Genomic DNA, 10,413 nt, shown 5'->3' with positions numbered 1-10,413 from the left:
CCCCGCCCCACACTGACATCGCCCGGCGGGCCGCCCGGCTCCCGCCGCTGTGGTGCGGCGGTGAGCGGCGCTCTGGGAGCTCCTCTCTGCGAAGCTGGACGCCGCCTTCGCTTCTGATCGTGCAGTCGTGCGTGCGTGTGGACTCGAGTCACGCACGGAGGCATAATTAGCCAGGGAGCTACTGAAGAACCCGAGCAGCCGGATATCGCTCCGTTAAGTGTAACAAAAGATGAGAAATAAAAGAAAGATGCTTTCGCCCCGGCCCCTCCCCCCCGTGCTATCTCGCCTCCAGCTGCAAAGATGCTGTTGCTTGAAAGAGGCTGCTTGAGCTTTAAGAGCCGCTCCCCCCCCCGCCTGCTCCTGACAATGGTCTGAGCCGAGCTCTGCTTCTCAAAGCAAAATTTGTAATATGCCATTTTTCCTATGGATGCTTCTCCTCCTGGCTGCTGACGAAGTGACCGAAGAAAATGCTGAGGTGCAGAGCAGCCTGTCGTGCCGGAGGACGAGTGCGAGGGCTGGGGGTTTCTCGGAGCAGCGCCGGTGTCACCATTGCTAGGAAGATGGTCCGGGAGTGCTCGGCTGCGTGAGTCCCCGCTCGGAGCCGGTGCAGACTGCGGTTATTATTGATCAAGTGCAATAGCAGACGCCGAAATAAAAGACATTAGGTACCGAACCCTTTATTTCTGAGCCAGACATTCCCTCCTTAGCACCCACACCCTCTGGGAGGTGAGGTGCAAATGCAAAAAAGCTTGCGGTCTGCCTCTTGCTGCATGTATTGTATGATTTAAATGTGTTCCTGTGATGGGAGTTGGGGAATTTCAGAGTAAAAATCATGAAGTCAACTTCTTTTTTTTTTTTCTTTTCTCTTTTTTTTTTTTTCCTTAATATATGTATGTGATGGAGGGAGATGTGTGGCCAGAGGGATGTTAAAGAACAAATAGTTGGAATGAGTCCTTTCTTTAAGGTGCTATTGATGATCATCCCTCCTGTGCAGAAGTGCAGGATGCTGCTGTTAAAGGTGATATCATAGCTTAGTGAAGGCTGGCAGGTAAGGAGTTAACTAGGAGGAGGAATATGTGTGTAATGCAACTCAGACAATAGGAAGGATTTTCCTTATGGAATTATGCTGTGCTGCTTTTTGAGCAATCTTGCTGAGAATATTTGAAAAGACTTAATTATAGAAATAATAGGTTTTATCAGTCACTGTGCATATTTAACCATTTCGGGGAAAAAATAATACCAACAGTGTGTAAATGTAAAATATCCAGAATGATCCAATGAAATGAGTTTTCAAGCTGATGTCACTATGGACAGGCTAGAATAAATGGTAGTTAAATTTCCACTTCTCTTTCTTGCAACAAAATTATAAGTAACTTGAAATGACTCCTCAACCTTGGTGTGCAAACCCAGCAGCTGAGTGTACAAAAACAAGCTTTTAAAACCAATTATGGACACAAAGATGAAGGAATAAAATTCGATTCACATCTGAGGTGATAGCCTTCAAGGTGAGCAAAATGCATGCTTGCCGAAGAGCCATTGTCAGGCAGAAGCCAAGTGTTATTGTGTCTTCTCATTCTCAGAGCTTGCTCCATTGAAGGAAGTTTGGCTAGTGAATTACTCGAGACTACATGAGAATGTAGAGATGTCTGTTACTGCATTCCTTTTTTTAAATTAAGTATTTCCCAGACTTTTGGACAAATGAGACAAGAGATGTCAAGAAGGGTGGGGTCCAGTGAAAAAAAAGTGGACCAATTTGTCATTTTCCACCTTTGTATTCTATTACCACAGATAATTCAAGTGGTTTTAGAAAAAGTCAGTACTGGGGATGCACTTTCAAACCTCGTTCATACATGATTATCGTCATCTATAGATAGAAGATACATGAGGATTGCTATCAGTTCATTTGGTAATGCTTCATATAGTAACTCTAACTAAGGGTGGGCATGTACTGTGCTATTGGCAGCAATTTTTGTCCATTCACTCATCTGGATATGTAAACTGAGCTGCAGAATTTGTAATTGAGTTCACTCTTGATGGAGACATCATGCTCCTAACACATTGGCTGCAACCTGAAAAATCTTTCATGAAATGACAGTGAACCACATTCTTTTCCCCTCTCACAAAACAGATCACTTCAAACAATGGTTGTTTTTTACCAGTTAAATGCTGGTTCATGATTTCTTTTAATATTGTAGGCACTGGTCTAATAACATTTGACAGGCTCACTGGTCAAACATAACATACATTTGTGATTTTTATGCTCCTCTTTGGAGGTAGTAAAATGACAGGCTAATGGCTTGCCTACACTAGTGACTTTCAACCATCTTTATATATGTATCCAAACTCACTGACGTTCCTGACAGCGTTGCCGTAAACTTAAGCAGTTCTTGCATTAACCTCTATGCAAATCATTGGAGAAAAGACCGAAATAGGAACCAGTCAACCTGGAATAGATTTTTCCACACATTTTGTAGAAGGTACAACAGATGAGGAAGAGAGTGTACTTAGAGAACTCTAATGCGCTGCTTCATAGGCTGCCATTGTGTATATATGACTATGATACCTGATCATTTCAGGTCTAGAAATACTATTGAAATAAGTCCTTAGGTTTCAATTAGCTTATTTGCTTCCAATTAGAAGAATTCTAAGAATACTACGTTGCCTAAGTGCCACTTGTTTTCTAGGGAGCATGTATGTGCCTGTATTCTGCTTCCTCTTCAAGACCTCTCAGAGGTCACCAAGATAGTTGTCAGGTGTTATTTGAGTTCAGTTACCTATTGAAGGCTATCAGAGTTTAGAGCACTTGGTGTTCTTCCTGAGCAAGGGAGTTGTCATGTCTGCTCTGTCTCCTAAAGAATGTAAGAAAGTGTTTGTGTATTAACAGTAAAATACTGGTGATTGAAATTGAAAACAAATAGTACCTGTATTATATAGTATATCTAAGTATTATATAAGTATGTATAGTATTGTATGGTATATATGAGTACACTTAGAGTATCTGGTAAAAAATGCAAACTTTTTACTGCAGAGATAATCAGTTCAGTATCAATGTTTTGGTTTTTTTTTTTTTTTGTTTGTTTGTTTTTTCTTTTTAAAGAAAACCACATTTTAAAAGTCTTCTTTTGGTTGACTTGGATCATTCAAGCACAGTCTTTACTATGCTTGTCAGGCAGATCAGGCTTTTTATTGTGAAATAACACACTTCTCTCCTTTGAATAAGAAATATGTAATGCACTTAGGTATTAATGAGGCATCTGTCATCCTTTCCCTCCATTCCTTCTTCTTCTTTGCAGTCCCAACTCTAGAGAAGTATTGCACAGAATAATTTACATGAAGGCTTATTTGGTTTTCATCAAACTCTGTGGTCTTGCAGAGGAGTTTAATCTACTATTTGCAGTCCCTGCATAGCCAAAGAAACAAATTCTAACTCCCTCATTGGTCTTTCTGGAATGCCTGTGTACCTTTGTATATAACTCAGTGTTCTGTCAATCATACTCTGAAGGAGCAAGATGCTCTCTGTCCTGTTCCTGAACTAACAAGATGCTTAATGAAGATCTTCATTATCCCCTTCCATTCTTCCCCCGACTTCTTTTCTCTGGCTCATTTTTCTGGGGGCAACTGCATGCAGTTCTTTACTGTCACAGAGCTGCATGGATTTGCTAGATGGATGGTTGGTCACTGCTGATGTAATTAGGTATGATTTGAGATACCAAGACAGGAAACTAAGCTGGATGCCTAAAGTAGTCTTTCTCTACCCTTCATGTGAACAGAGTGTTGGCACAGAAGTCCTTAGTAAATAACTTCAGTGGGAATTTACTCAGGCTGCAAAGCTGGCTCCTGATACCTGGTTGCAAACTTCTGAGTTTATTCCACTTGGCACCAGGTAGTATTTTCTTTTGAGAAGAAAGTAACTTTGTCCAGAGGATTCTTATTTTTATTTGTGGTTTTGGGTTTGTTTGTTTGTTTTAAGAAAGAATAGTGTTAGGAAGTTTGGTAGGTTTCTTGGTTTTTTTGTTTGTTTGTTTGTTTTGGTTTGTTTGTTTGTTTTCTCCTGATGAGAATACTTATTCATATATTGATTTCCCTTTAATGGCACAGTCAGAAAACTTTCTAAAAATACTGAGTATCTCATGCCTTTATATGTATTGTAAACATTGACAAGATAGCAAAGCCTTGAATAAGAAAAAAAATCATGTTCAAATTTTGGGGAAAATATTTTATTATTTATTATATCTTCTGTTTCTTGTGATTTCAAAAAGAGATTACACCTATTAACTATTGCCATTTCTTACATAGGTGTTCCCCTGCCTACATAGGCTTCAACAGTCTAAATTTTTTCATTTTCATTATTTGCTTAACAATGATTCAGGTAAAAGATGTAAAGCATTACTATTTTTCTTCAAGCTTTTGTTTGTTTGAGATATTTGAATGATAAATAAAGCCAGAAAGTAAGTAGAACCGTTAGAAGCTGAGCAACAAGACTTTTCAAATTCTGAGTTTAAACTGTTCTGAGATAAGGTGTTTTATGATCCATTGTAATACTTTAGTTTATTCTTGTGCATGTTTTCTGCCAAGGAGCAATTACCTGTATTTGCTATATTTTTGAAAATGTGACTGAAGCATAGCTGAGCTTTATTTTTTATTTATTAATGGCAATTTTATTTACTTTTTTAGAGGTCTTCTAAGTACACTGAGTCCCACATTCTCTACAAGGCAGGCCATGTTAATAAAATCAAGAAGGTTTTATTGTAAGAATACAATGAAATGAGCCACAGAGTGGGGTTTTTGGTTTCTTTTTCTGTTGTTTTGTGTTTGTTTGTTTGTTTTTAAGATTTATTTCATACTTTCCTTCAGCCTTATTTAAATGTATATTAAATATCAGAATATCTCCAGAAACATGGATCATTCAGAGTGGAAGGGACCTGCAGAGATTGTTTGCACCAAGTCCTTGCTCAATGCAAGAATGAGATCAGGTTGCCTGAAGTAAGTTTGAAAAATAAAAAGAAAATTCTATGATTATTTTACATGTCTGAAGTTTAAAGCAGATATTTATACGCTCCAGCTTTGCTTATATTGCATCACATTGCCTGAAAATTATAACAGAATTTACTTTGCAATTTAGAGTTGTGATAATGTAATCAAGTGTTCCCTTGCAAGCTTCAAAGAAGGGATTCTGATGCTTCATGCACATTACTGTTCATCCCCCATTTTCTGACAGCTCTGAATTCTTTTTCACTGATAGGACTCATCAGAAATGTGTTTTGTAGTATTTGATTGGAATGTATTGATTATTAAAAGGAATATTATACTGTAATAGCAGTAGCTGTCCCATGCAGACCAAATGGAGATATTAAAATACTTGTACGGACTAGACGAAGATATTTTTTGTATTTGAATTTCAGTGTGAACATGAACTTAAATGAGGAACTAACAACCTATTATATTGTACAAAAACAATTCAGAAATGTGGAAAGCTGGGAAACTTAATTCTGAACTTTTCATAGTTATAGGAATCAATTGTTTGGCAAGGGAACAGGATCTCAAAACACTGGCTGTTAAGCACAAAAAGAAAATAAGGAATAGCCAGATGTCAGTGTATGACTGTATTTGTTCTGTTCAAGAGCCATGGTTCAGAAAATCAAGATCTATCAGCCTACCAGTGTTTGAAGCCATTTAGATTGGAAGGTAAAAAGAGAATTTAATGATGGTCTATACTTTATCCTGCTGAGTTCTGTTCTGAGTGGAATTGATAATCTTCAGGGATTAACATAAAATATATACTTAAGACAAATATCTGCTGTGCATGCATGGATCTGATATCCCTTCACTGAATCTAAATCCAGTAAGTCAGGATGCTTTCATCCTGTCCCTACAAAAACTAATTCCTTTATGTATAATTAAGTCTATGTTAGATATATCAAAACTTACCTAAACTCACAGATCTGCCACAAAAGTACACGTGGCACATTAGATCTTGAAGTGGGCCTGCCAATTATTCTGAGGCTTTGAGAATTGCAGCCTTGAATGTGGCTGAGTCTCCCCAAAAATACAGTTGAAAAATTCTTATATTTTTCAAAGACAGAATGACTATTTTTGGCTATTTTGCTAGAAGAATCACTTAATGTGTTTAATGTTTGAAATCCTTCTCATATAAGGTACTTAAATCCATTGGATGGTGGAGATTGATGGTGGATTATCTTGACTGTGATCATGCAGCATGTGTGGGAACAACCAGGGATCAGACATAGCCAGCATAGGTTCATGAAAGGCAGGTCCTGCTTGTCCAATTTATCTACTTTTACAACCAGGTGACCTGCTGAGTGAATGAGGGAAAGGCTGTGGATGTAGTCCACGTAGATGTTAGCAAAGCTTCTAACTGTTTCCCACAGAAGCTGGCATCCTGTGGCTTGGACAGGTTTACCCTTGGCTGGGTGAAAAACTGGTTGGAGAACTGGGCCCAGAGAGTGATGGTGAATGGAGTTAAATCCAGCTGGTGAGCAGTCATGAGTGGTATTTCATAGGGATCAGTATTGGGGCCAGCCCTGTTTAATAGCTTTGTTGATGATTTGGACTAGGGGTCTGAGTGCACCCTCACTACGTTTGAATATGACACCAATCTGTGAGGAAGGATTGATCTGCCCTGGGATAGGAAGGCCTTTCAGAGGGATTTGGATAGGCTGGATCTATTGGCTGAGTCCAGCTGTATGGCGACACAAAACCAAGTGCCAAGTCCTGTATTTTGGTTGCAAAATCCCCTACAGGCTTATGGCAGAGTGGCTGGAAAGCTGCACAAACGAAAAGGTTCTGGGGGTTTTAGCTGACAACCAGCAGTGTGCCCAGATGGCCAAGAAGGCCAATGGCATCCTGGTTTGTATCAGAAATAGTGCAGTCAGCAGGACTAGGGATGGGATCATCCCTTTTTACTTGCACTGGTGAGGCTGTACCTTGAGTATTGTGTTCAGTTTTGGGCCCCTCACAACAAGAAACATATTGAGGCTCTGGAGTGTGTCCAAAGAAGGGCAACAAAGCTGGTGAAGAGTATGGAGCACAAGTCTTATGAGGAGTAGCTGAAGGAGATGCAATTGTTTAGTCTGGAGAAGAGTCAGCTCAGGGGAAATGTTACTGCTCTCTACAACTACATGAGGTTGTAATGAGGTGTATGTTGACCCTTTTTCACAGGTAACTAGAGAAAGGATGAGAGGTAATGAACTTAAGTTGTGCCTGGGGAGGTTCAGATTGGATATTAGGAAAAAATTCTTCTCAGAACATGGTGAGGTATTGAAACAGGTTGCCCAGGAAAGTGATGGAATCACCAACCGTAGTAGTTCGTAAGAAAATGGCAGATATCACACTCAGTAACATACATAGTCTAGAGCAATCACAGGCATGGGGTGATGGTTGGACTAGATGATCTTAGTGATCTTTCCAACCATAATGATTCTATGATTAACTCAGATTTACTGTCTGTGATTAGTGCATAAAGAGCAGGTAGTTACAGTGATGCCTTTTGTCTTCAGTCTGTGAAATATTTAGATTATATTATGAAACAGAAAGGAAAATTGTTTAGATTTGGGGTTTTTTAATTACCAGCATTAGGTTTAAAATTCAGTTACTTAGAAGGGAAATCAAAAGTTTCAAAAATTCTTCCCCAGTTGGAAATTTGATTGGAAATTTGATTCATTGGAAATATGATTTAAATTACTGAGGGTGCGACCACATAAACTATCAGACCTAACTGTTCATAGCAATACTAGTTTTGCTTTAATGTGAATTCCTCAACTGTTTCTATCTGCATTGTGGTGGTTTCTCTATGTGCTTTTGGTGTGTGCAAACTAGGTTCCTTTCAGCTATAATTAAACTGGAAGCTTGCTCTTAAAATTGATGTTCTGACCCCATGTGTGAACCACATCATCATGTGGTTAACTGAGGGTTGACTAATACATGGGCACCATCCGAAGGCTCTAGAAACTTCACAAACTCATACAACTCCCTGACGTGATTCACTTGCTATATAAAGAACCAGACGCATATGTGTCCTCCAATGTGTCCTTAGCTGTCAATCTTCTACTACTAAATTGTGATCAGTCTGTTTGCTGAAACTTCCTTCTCTATTTACTTTTGTCAGCTTAATGTCCTTTCTCTGCTTTACCTGCCCTATGTTTTGTTGTATATTTTTTCTTTTTTCCCATTTTTCCTCCATCCTTTTAAAATCCTGCAAATATTCTTACTATTTTGATTTCTTTCTTCTATCAAGCAGAAAATAAATAGAGTGCAATGAGGTCCTGGGGCTTGAGCATGGCTTTGTTCTTGAACATGTGCTGGAAGAAGACCAGAGCATTTTGGGAACAGTGTTAAATGGTAGCAGCCTCAGAACACTGAAAGCATCTCATTTACTAGCAGGTGTAAGGGTAATAAATGCCAAATAAAGGGTGTTTGTTGTTTTGTTTTGTTTTTTTTTCATTTGTTTGTTTCAAAGAAAAGAAAAATAAAACAATGCTTTTCTAAAGACGGAAAGATAAAAATCATTGCAATTCAGGACAGCACTGCATATCTTTATTTAATGAAAAGGTGCAGAAAATCTTTGGGAGCCCCACGATAAACCTGAAGTTATTTGAATTGTTTTTTTACTGCTTTCTGGATTGATGTAGAAACACCCTAACAAAGGACATTCCCTTCAGAGTTGTTTCAGCTGGCTCCTGCAAAAGATCTATTTGCAGGGCTCCCCTTTTCCTTTTTTTTCACCACTGCAAGATCAATACATGCTTTCTTTCTAACCCTGATGGCACTCCTGATCTGGCCAAGGTTAGACTCCTGCTTTTCTATATTTTCCTCTAAGCTGAGCACAGGAAAAGGGAGAGGATGCATATAGTTCTGGTGGAATAATGGCATTGATCTCCAAACAGTGAGAATGCAATGTACATTACCAGTCTGAATGCAAGAACTGCTGTACCTTTTAAATATTCTCCTGGGACTTTGAGCTGTGGGAGAAAACTTCCAAATATTAACATCAAGATCTGCCCACCTGCTCCCTGCCTTATCTGCGGTCTTACTCATAGCCCAAGTAAGTTACTTGTGCCACTCAGGGAAATGCAGCACAGGTTTTCAAAATAGGCACACTGCATTGTCTGCTCCCCTCCCTAAACACAGCAGCTTACAGGGAGATATGACGAGAACCTGTAGATTCCATGACTGTCCCACAGCTATGTGTATATGTTAATTCCCACATCCCCAAAATGACTGTAGGAGATTTTATTTTGAAAAAGGTACAAAGGTAGCAACAACTGTCTGCAGAGATTTTCATAGCTGTTCACCTCAACACTCCAGCAAGTGTGAAAATTGGACTTTGTTCGTTATGCCATTGCATGTCAGCAATGGTAGTGCATACCTTGCCATCTAGACCACAAATTTCATCTGCATATAAAGGACATTGGATGTGAGGGCTTATCTATGAAAATCCACTGGGGCAGCAAACATGTTCCATGGGATGTGATGGGCCACCTTCTGGTAGAAAAATTAGAGTTATGATCTGAGTTACAGTCCTTGATCAATATGTGAAGAATAAGCATGCAGAGACTTTAATCTCTGAACACATGGTACATACTGAAAAAGTATGATCTAACAGAAAGGGGCAGATGGCCTTGGATGTTTTAGTTCTCTCCTTGTGCACTGTCAACTTGACCATCCCAAAGTAGTTAGTCTAAGTGGGACCTGAGTGGAGGCACTCCAGATGGTGATGACAGTCTAGGCATGAAATGTGCTCCCACAGCACTGCACAAGGATCATGCAGGCAAAGTACTGCTGGCAGTACCACTTCTCAAGATTTGTGTGGATGGTGGACAAAGCAGTTACATTAGGAAGAATTCCCAAAATCTTCTGTTTTTCTGCAGGCAAGTTGAAGTTTATTCTGCTGGTGAAGCTGCAGAATTTAGTATCCACATCTGTGGTGCCTCCCAGTACACACTATCTGTATTCAAAAGACAGAGCGGCATGTAACCTGAAGATCAGTTTGTAGTGGTGCAAATGTTTTTAAACATATAGTTGTTTATGATGATGGAGGCACTGATATGTTAATGTCATCTCAGTATGAGAAGACATTGTGGTGCTTCCTAATGGAGTCTATAGTTTAAAAGAGGCAAAGGCTTCTGGGGTAGAAAATTTTGAACTTCATGAGTAATCAGGTAATCCCAACTAAACTTACCTGGAGATGTGAAGAGCTTCAGCATCTATCCTTTTAAGATAATATCTGCTTCTCTTGCACCTAATTAATTGCTAAAGTGAGAAGTGAGTAATAGCCACAAATAACTTTCACCTTGCCACCATTCCAGATAGAGGATTAAGACTGATCTGAAACATCAGCAGTGAAGATATTGCTTAGGAAAGCTATGTGGTAGTAGCTGATAATTCATGCTGAAA

General features: G+C 39.3%; 1 protein-coding gene across 6 annotated transcripts in view; it reads left to right on the top strand.

Annotated features, from left to right (window-relative positions):
• Window positions 1-397: 397 nt before the first annotated feature.
• PPFIA2 (PPFI scaffold protein A2) overlaps window positions 398-10,413 on the top strand; it is a 296,261-nt gene continuing 286,245 nt past the window's right edge. For 5 of the 6 annotated variants that reach the window (XM_085222064.1, XM_085221997.1, XM_085222011.1 and 2 more), the window contains exon 1: window positions 399-665. The gene's annotated coding sequence lies outside the window, so the exon portion shown is untranslated. Of the gene's footprint in view, window positions 666-10,413 lie in introns of all 6 variants that reach the window. The other variant, XM_085221991.1, reaches the window with a different exon arrangement.

Source organism: Meleagris gallopavo, chromosome 1 (assembly GCF_905368555.1).
Source record: "Meleagris gallopavo chromosome 1, MGAL_WU_HG_1.1, whole genome shotgun sequence".
NCBI lineage: Eukaryota > Metazoa > Chordata > Aves > Galliformes > Phasianidae > Meleagris > Meleagris gallopavo.
This window is presented reverse-complemented; position numbering and strand designations above follow the sequence as displayed.